General features: G+C 42.4%; 1 non-coding gene across 1 annotated transcript; it reads left to right on the top strand.

The window, feature by feature from the left end:
- The first annotated feature begins 239 nt into the window (after positions 1-239).
- Positions 240-351, top strand: LOC128658566 (U5 spliceosomal RNA). The gene has a single exon (XR_008402243.1). It is a non-coding gene; the product is annotated as a U5 spliceosomal RNA (small nuclear RNA).
- The last annotated feature ends 9353 nt before the right edge of the window (positions 352-9704 follow it).

The following is a 9704-nucleotide window of genomic DNA, read 5'->3' as shown; positions in this document are numbered from 1 at the left end:
CTTCTATGTGAGCGCACGAGTAACCTGACAATGTTCTCATTTGCATACCCATGGTGCATTGCAAAATAGTGTTATAATGTGCTTGTGTTTTATTAATGCTCTTTTCAAAACAAGCTAAATAAATGTAACGACTTGATTATTTGTCAATATAACCTGTGTACATATTTCATACTGAGAATGTACTTTAGGCTTTAGAGGAGTTACGCTAATCTACACTTATATTTAGATGTTAGATGAGCCTACTCTGGTTTCTCTTCAAACCTAATAAATCTTTTGCATTTTACTAACGATTTCTGTGGAAAACCACAAATATGAGTTAACAATAATTTTCGAGGTTCTACATTTAGAGCTTCTGGTAGGAATTGATAGAAAAATGATTTTCTATAAATATAATTAACGAAAGGGTTAAAAGCTTGTTAAAGGCACAGTGTACTGTTAATTTTTCTCTCCTTGAAAAGAAAGTGAACTCCAAAATTGATTGAAGTAAAATTGTCCCAAAATCGTGACTGGTAACTGAATTTACTGTATATATTCTATATCACTAACTATGCCCCTAATCCCTGTAACTAGTACAGACTCGCATGGAAATAACAGTAACAAAAAGCGCATCTCACAGCGCTGAATTGCAACTAAACTCTCAGCTTCCGTACAGAGCTGACTGGTCGTGTAAGGCTCATTTACATAACCACAATGCATTGCGATGTTTAGTTAAAAAAGAGAAAGTAATTATTTATACATGATTTGTTTTAACAGTTATACTTATGTACAGTTTGCACACTATATATTGTCCTGTTTTATTTACACAAAAGCTAGTTAGTTATGAAATTTCCCACTCGTCACTCTTAGTCTTAAAGCCCCTGCTCACACCTAGGACAGATCCTGAGATCATTGATATGTAACAGTAATTGAATGATTTGTGGACTCTCTATGAGTTAAAACAATTTTGAAGGCCTGCTACTCATGTAGTTAGGCTATAATATATTAACCTATTGAAAGTTAAGAATACATGCAGTTTGTTTAGTTTTCTGGAGTGTGACATAGATTCGGCAGAACATAACAATGCTTACTCAAGTATTACATGAATCAAATAGAGCAGAGATGTTGTACACGAGTATCCAATATTTCTATTATTTGATTTGGTCTTCTAATATTCTTTGTAGAAAAGGCTTGCTGCAGGAGACCTCTACTGGGAGCTAGCTGCTAATTTGTGAATGTTATTGTCTCACTTGATATGTTCAGCTAGCTCCCAGTAGTGTATTGCTGTTCCTTCAACAAAGGATACCAAGAGAAGCATATTAGATTACGCAAGTACATTAAAATGTGTAAAATTGCAAGCTGTATCTAAATAGGTTTTCTCTGCAAGTATCAGTCCTTAAAGGGTTAAAGCTTGTTAAAGGCACAGTGTACTGTTAATTTTTCTCCCCTTAAAGAGACAGTCAACTCCAAAATTGATCAAAGTAAAATTGTCTAATAATAGTTTTACAATTGTCTAAATCGTGATTGGTAACTGAATTTACGGTATATATTCTATATCACTATGCCCCTATTCCATGTAACTAGTACAGACTCACATGGAAGTAACAGTACAAAAGCGCATCTCACAGCGACGAATTGCAACTAAACTCTCAGCTTCAGCACAGAGCTGACTGGTCGTGTAAGGCTCATTTACATAACCACAATGCATTGCGATGTTTAGTTAAAAAAGAGAAGAAAGTACTTTTTTTATACACTAATTATTTTTACAGTCATACATATTTACATTTTGTACACAATGATATTATTTTCCTAGAAGGAATTGGATAGAGGGCGCCACATGGTGCAGATCAATAAGATAATGACAACAACACAGAATGATCACAAGAATCCTACTCACAATTGGAGGCGCACAATACAGTGCTGAAATAGCAGTCCGGAACTACACATCGTACGGTCGACCACAAAAGATGGAGCACACAGATGGAGATCCTCGTCTCACCAGGGAGAGTCCAGGGATGTCAAAAGGGGAGTACAAATGAAGCTATACAGCAGATATCCAGCCAGATCCTAGTGACCAGAGTTCCAGCGGAATCCTGGTAATGGAGGCCAGAGGAAATTCACCAGGCCCAGCCCAGGGAGAGAGAAATGATAAGGCAGCAACTGAAGAATTTATAAAATATATTAAAAGGTTTAATAACAATAAAAACAGCAACGCATTTCTCAGTGGTACACACTGTTTCATCAGGCTATACAAACATTCTCAGAGCTGCCATATTTAAACTAGTTGATAACCAATCAATGATCAGAAAAATTTCACACCCCTAATGGGGCATACCAATATGCAAAATAGGGATCAGTGGTGCAAGAATTAAACAAATGTTAAAAAAATTAACAATAATATAAAAATTATGCAAACAATCTCTTATCATAAGGACAACATGCTATTAACATACATATACTAAAAGAATTACATAATTTTGTTAAGCTGTATGGAAACAGTATGTTAGTAAATCGTACCCTAAGGCAGGGAAAAAAATTGGTATAAGTATCTATTGAACTTTGAACCAATTCTGTTACACACTGTATAATTTATTACTATATCCTATTTGAATTTTTTTTTTTTTTAATTTTTTTATTGAGACGACTTATTAAACAACAATATGCCAACAGATGCAGAATTGAGGGTACATTGAAATGTCATTGAATAATACAATTAAATGTCAGAAATTGCATACTGTTATATAAAAGAAAAAAGAGTGAACAAGATACATGAAAATAAGGATGAGAGCAAATCTATGTATTAGATGGGTCTCTTTTCTGGAAGTAACGTATTGCAGATACAGGTTTAGATATTGAGTCTGTGTCTAAAGATGGCATTGGTACTCAGCATAATACAGATATGAAATGCTGGGATTTAAATAAGACGGACATGATGGGTTAGAAAAAAAAAAAAAAAAGGGGGGGGGAGGGGAGAGGGGGTGAGGGAACGAGAAAGAGGAAGATGATTAATAGGTCTATGGTGTGGTTTAAGGGCTTGAGGACCAGTTGGGAAACCTTGTGAGCCATGGGAGCCAAATTTCATGGAAGGCATTAGTGCTATCAAGTACTCTGTACGAGTATTGTTCCATTTGGCCAATGTAATGTGTACATGTGATTACTTGAGAGAGAGTTGGCGACCTCTCTTCCCTCCAAGCCCTAGCTAGGGTCAGTTTTGTGGCCATGAGGACATACATCGTGAGTGCTTCTCCAGAGGTGGTAAGGTTGGGCATCCGCATGTGTAAGAGGGTAACTTCAGGGGTGAATGGGGGGACGAGGCCCAGTGCCCGGAGGAGTGTAAATACTTTCTTCCATAATGGCTGAATTACTGGGCAAGACCACCATATGTGGAGCGGAGAACCAAGCATCTGACATCCTCTCCAACACTCTTGGGATTGGGAGTGATAAATCTTGTGTAGGATAGTTGGTACATGGTGCCAACGGACCAAAATCTTATAATGTAGTTCCCACAGTGTGGCACAATGGAGGATCTTTTTGGTTATTTTGATTCTGGCATGCCAATCCTCAAGAGTAAGGGTGAGACCAATTTCTCTTTCCAAGCCTGGTGTTGTGAGATTTTATGCAAGGGAGCCGGGTTAATAAGTATATTGTAGTGAAAGGTCAGGAGATGTCGGAGAGCGTGAGCTCCCCGCCACGCTTTCTCCCAAGTGGTTAAAGGGCGTAGTGTTTGTTTGGGGTAACCCCATGTACGTAAGCGGGTGCTCAGTCGAAATCCCTCAAAGTGTAACTTGGGTGGAAGTTGAAATTTCGCACACATTGCTGGGTGCGAGAGCCATATGTCCACTTCATAGAGGTCGGAGACCTGTAGTGTGTGCGCCTGTGGCCATAGGTCATAGTGGGAGTCTGGAAGGCAGAAGAGAGCAGCAGGGATTGTCATGGCGGGAGAGGGATGGGGAGAAATGTCTGGGTGGTGTCTGATTTGATCCCAAAATCGAAGTGTGTGTCTGAAGATAGGGTGTAGGCCGTCAACTTCTCGTCTATGGTGGGGGGGATCCAGATTATGTCGGGGAGGGTTATATTTGAGGGCAGCAGTGAGGATTCTAGAGAGTACCAGGAGAGATGTCTCTCAGGATCATTCCAGCGAAGGATATGTGAGAGTCTTGCGGCATTGTAATATGAGATCATATTCGGGAGAGCGAGGCCTCCCTGTAAGATCGGTTTTTCGAGTGTGCGACCCAAAGTCCTAGGTCGGCGGTCTCTCCATACATATGAAGTGATTAGACTTTGAAATCTATTAAGGAGTGGTCTCGGGATGTTGTAAGGAATAGATCTAAAAAGATAAGTAACCTTGGGGAGAAAGGACATCTTTATCGCGGCAATGCGACCTGTCCAAGAGATCTCCCGAAACTCCCATGAATCTAGCAACCTCCCAAATTCCGGAAGTCTATCGGTATAATTCTGCGATATGGTGGTCAGGGGATCTGGGCTAAGGTGAACTCCTAGAATCTTGAGCGAGGAAGATATCCATTGGAAGTGATAGGTGGACTGTAGTATGGAGAGGGTTTGTGGAGGAATATTTATGGGAAGGGCCTCAGTTTTGGTTACATTCAGTTTATAGAAACATAGTGAGCCGAATTTCTCGAGGAGAGTAAAGACTGCAGGAAGAGAAGTGTCAGGAGAGGTGAGGAAGAGAGTGATGTCATCTGCATAGAGGGAAATTTTATGGGCATGTGGTCCTATGGTCAATCCTAAGGTCTGAGGGTCTAGTCTGATAGATTGAGCTAAGGGCTCTATAGTGAGGGCAAACAACAGTGGGGAAAGGGGACACCCTTGTCGGGTACCATTTGCAATTGTGAATTTGGGAGATTGGAACCCCACCCCGCGAACAGTGGCCGTTGGATGGTTATAGAGGGTTTGAACTGCACCTACAAAGGAGGTAGGAAAGCCAAAGATGGTCATAGCCTCCCATAGGAACTCCCACCTGACCCTGTCAAACGCTTTTTCTGCGTCTAGTGACAGGGCCAGGAAGGGGATTTTTCGGCAGTCCGCAAGATGTAGGACATCTAGGATTCGCCTAGTTGCATCAACTCCTTCTCTATTCGGGATAAAACCAACTTGGTCGTTCGCTATAAGGGAGGGAATAACTTTTGCAACCCTATTGGCAAGGAGTTTGGCATATATTTTGGTGTCGATGTTAATCAATGAGATTGGTCGATAGCTGCTGCAAAGATCAGGCGGTTTACCAGGTTTTAAAATGGTAACTATTGTGGCTTCTAGAAATTCAGCTGCTAGAGGGGTACCTGATAGCACTTCTTGGAAGAACTTACCGAGGATAGGAACAATCTGAGGTAAGAAAGTTTTGTAAAACCTTGCTGTGAAGCCGTCTGGGCCAGGAGCTTTCCCTAATTTTAGGTTGCGTATAATTTTTGAGATTTCTTGTGTGGTGAACGGGGAAATCAGAGGGGAAGAATTCTCGGGTGATAATGAGGGGAGGGCGAGGGATCTAAGGAACTCAGAGATATGTTGGACTGGGGAGGCCGGAGATTCTAGATTGGACTCGATATTGTAAAGGTCAGAGTAGTATTGCCTGAAGGTGTTGCCAATTTCGCGAGGGGCGGTGACCTGTGTCCCTAAAGGGGTGCGTATAGACATAATTCTGGCTTGGGCTGTGCGATTTTTAAGTTTGTTGGCTAGAAGCGTGGAGGCTTTGTTAGCAAAATGGTAATAGATTCTTTTATACTTCTCTAACATGGATTGGGTTTTCTTGAGTTCAAGAGTTTGGATTTGTTTCATAGTTTCTGAGATTTTGTCATTGAGAGAGGGGGAGTATGTGTGAGATATGTCTGCTCTAAGTTGGCGAAGCTGAATATTCAGAGAGGATAAGGTGGTCTTGCCTTTTGCCCGAGCCTCCCATTCGAATTGGATGAGGTGGCCTCTCACCACTGCCTTCAGGGCGGCCCACTGGTTCTGTGCTGAGGTCTGGTCATTGTCATTAAGGGAGATATAATCTGTGATTATGTTCTGTAGAGAAGTCTTAAGGTGTGGGTCTGTAAGAGTCCAGTCCTGTAGGCGCCAAGTGAAAGGTGGTGGGCGAGTGTATGGGCCTATTTGCATGTGAAGTGAGTCATGATCTGACCACGAAATTGGGGAGATAGTAGTAGAATAGACATCATCAAGGAACTTAGCGCATACGAAAAAGTAATCTATGCGCGTATGTGATCTATGTGGAGAAGAGTAGAAGGTGAATTCCTTATCTTGTGGGTGTAGAGCGCGCCAAACGTCATATAAGTCATGTAGTGCTATTAGTGATTGGAGGGCTGAAGATAGGGAGTGTGTTGCTCTATCATTTCTAGAAAGTGGAGGTCCCAGTCTGTCTAAATGTACATCCCATATGAGATTGAAATCCCCTCCTAATATGAGGTCTCCCTGCTGTATAGAAGCTATAGACTTAAGTAGAGTTCTAAGGAAGTTGACTTGTTTACTATTCGGTGCATATATGTTAAGGAGGGTAACTAGGTGGGTATTTATTCTACAGACAGCAATAATGTAGCGTGCTTGGGGATCTGACTCAGTATAGATCTGATCATAATGGACATTCTTGCCTATATAGATAGCAACCCCTCTAGATTTCGATGGAAATGTTGCATCCAGGAGTGTAGGGTAGTGTTTGGAGGTGTATCGTTTGCTATATACATGAGTCCAGTGTGTCTCCTGAATGAAGGCAATGTCTACGTGGTTTTTACGTAAATAGTTAAAAAGGAGGCTGCGTTTGGTAGGGGAATTCAAACCCTGAGCATTAAGGGTTAGAAGATGTAGGCCTTTCATGGTGTACTTAGATTGTGATCAGTGGGTGGGGGTAGAGGGAGGAAGAAGAGGAGAAAGAAGGACAAAGAAGAGGAGAGAAGAGAGAAAAAAAAAAAAAAAAGGGGGTGGAGTCCGAAAAATGTGGATGAGTACCAATTATAAAGACAGGGAGCAAGAGTTAACTTCGCTTACTAAGATATATATTTCGGGAAGAGGGAGACAGCGGGCCAGAGCCGCTTTGTTTAAAAAGAGGAAAGGGATATGGGTAGGAAGGGGGGTGAGGAGATATGTTAAAAGACCTTGAGTTGAGCAATCGTAGATAGAGGGATAAAGGGTGGAGGCAGGGGGAGGGGGTTGGGGAAGGGGGGGGCGGAGCCTTGAATGTATGTTCAATGAGGGGTTAGTATGAGGACGGGTGGAAGGAGCCACGAGTCGTGAGAGTGAAAGGTAGAAATATATGGTGGAGCTAGTATTGGGGAAGGGAGGTAGGTGGGAGGAAATAGGAGAAAAAAAAGTACAATCCTGTATAGAGGGGTAGAGATAGTGACGGTGTTCGAGTAGAAGGTAGGAAGGAGGTGTGGGAGGCCAAAGAGGCAGCGGGGGCAAAGCCCCCCAATGTTGGATGATGAGATGGGTAGGGTGATTCAGTAGAGGATGGTGATGTGCAGAATATTGAAAACTGGATGAGTAAATATTTGTATAAGGACTATCCTAGAGAGAGAGGTAGGATTTAGGGTATGTGATGAGAGGGTAAGCAGTGAGAGAGAAAGAGGAGTTGGATGGAGGTAAGTGTAATATGAATATGAAGGTTAATGGAGGTATCATAACAGGTGGAGATATAAAAGTAAGAGCTTGAGGATGGTATGGAAAACATATAACAAGGAGTAAATATGGTCTTGTCGACCTGGATATTTAACCTAGAGCATTAATTCTGATAACAACTTCTTAACTGGTATAAGTGTACTGGTGGGAGAGGACAATAAAGTGCAAAGAACACTAAGAGAAGGATGAACTAGGTCCTCTGTGGAGAGTAGTTGTGGTCAAAAGAAAGGAGGTGTAATGAGGAACATAATATTAAACAAACAATACCTGTGTCAGGTCTGTATGCATTGTACCTTAAATTTCCTTTAGAATAAAACAAAGACTGAATGCAATAACTTAAGAAGCAAAATCAATAAGGTAAATAACATTTCGGATATTTAACAAATCGCAAATAGACTTGAGATATATAAACTTGTCATAATAAAACTTTATCAAAACCGTGTAGGAAAATAAGGAGCCGTGAGCCAAAAATAGAGTAAGATGTGTACCCGTATGTGGGCTCTAGGCTTACCTGTCCGTCGAATGTTCATAATAAACGTCCAGCTAGGAAGATCAAGGATAGGGGAGTGAAAAAAGAGTAAGATGTGTACCCGTATGTACACTCCCTATCCGAGGATATCCTCTAAAGGTCAGTCTAGTAGGGTGACTGAAAGAAATAGTCTCTTAAAGGGCCAAGAAAAGGGTTATTGGTGCAGCAGATAACTTCAGGTAGGACATCAGGATCAGTCCGGATCTTGGGGTAGTGGAGTGGAGGCCCTGGAGTGCCATTCGGAAGCTGAGGGGTCCAGATCACCAGTTTTTCCTTTTTTCCTGGGAGGCAGCCCAGAGGGGCTGATGAGTTCCCAAGTGGTGAGGAGTTTCATGCCTTGTTCTAAGGAAGAGACTGTGTGGGAGGAATCTTGGTACTGAACGTGTAACTTCACAGGAAATCCCCACCTGTATTTGATCTTGTTTTGTCTGAGAGCCAGGGTGAACTGATGAAAAGTCCTCCTTTTGTTTAGTGTGTATGGGGATAGGTCAGGAAAGATCTGCAACTTGTTGTATGGTTCCTTAAGGGGTCTGTTGGTAAAGGAGGCTCTCATGATCTTCTCCTTAGTGGTGTAGTAGTGCAGACGTACAATGACGTCTCTGGGAGTGTCAGGTATGGAGTTACGGGGGCGTGTGGACCTATGTGCTCTGTCCATTAGGAGATCTTGGTCTGTGGTGGAGTCAAGGATAACCTTAAACAGTGCAACCAAGTATTGTTGGAGGTTTGATGCAGGAACATCTTCCGGAATTCCGCGGATCCTAAGGTTGTTGCGGCGGGATCTATCTTCGTTATCCGCCAGCTTGGATTCGAGATCAGACATTTACTCTGCTAGTGATTGAGAGTAAGCCAAGAGGTTGGCGTGGTCAGTCGCAAGATCCTCATGTTTCCTCTCAAGGATTTCAGTTCTCTATCCCAAAGAAGAGATCTCACGTTTCAGTTCGCCGACTGAATGACGGAGCTCTTGCCTTAGGGATGAATAGTGAGTGTCCATCTTATCGGTTAAGATTCTGATAGATTCTAAAAAGGTTGATTGAGAAAGTGTTGTTTTATCTTTGAGAGATACCTCAGGTCTAGAATTATCTGCCCCTGGAGCCGCTGAATCTCTGGAATCTTCTCCTGAGAAATCAGGATCTGAGAAGTTTTTACTATGGAAATGATCCGTGAGAGTCCTCTTAGGATTTTCCTGGTGCTTTGGTTTTCTTTTGATAGACTGAGCCATGTTATAAGCGGGAGGCTATCCAGAAAGTCGTGTTTAAAGGTGTAGACTTGAAGCCGCTGAATCAGTGATAAATGGATTTTGGGGGGATGTTACCCCCGCCCCCTCAAAGCCAGGTGCCCTAGCCCATCATTTTCCTATGTCAGGGTGTAGATAGGGAGGTCCAGTAGTTCACTACTAGTCTGTAGAATAGATGAGCGATTCCCCCTCTCCTGGGAGTATGCCACCTCTGGGCGAGACCGGTAAAAGGAGAGAGGATATGACCCGCGCCCTAGGGGTGGACGCAGGAAAGGGGGGAGAGGGGGACGTCCAGGGGAGTGGAGATGCAGCTCCTGTGTGAATTATGTAAAGTTTCTTCGT

This window comes from Bombina bombina, chromosome 4 (assembly GCF_027579735.1).
Source record: "Bombina bombina isolate aBomBom1 chromosome 4, aBomBom1.pri, whole genome shotgun sequence".
NCBI classification, from domain to species: Eukaryota; Metazoa; Chordata; class Amphibia; order Anura; family Bombinatoridae; genus Bombina; species Bombina bombina.
Note: the sequence above shows the minus strand (reverse complement) of the source record. Positions and strands in the feature narration are given on the sequence as shown.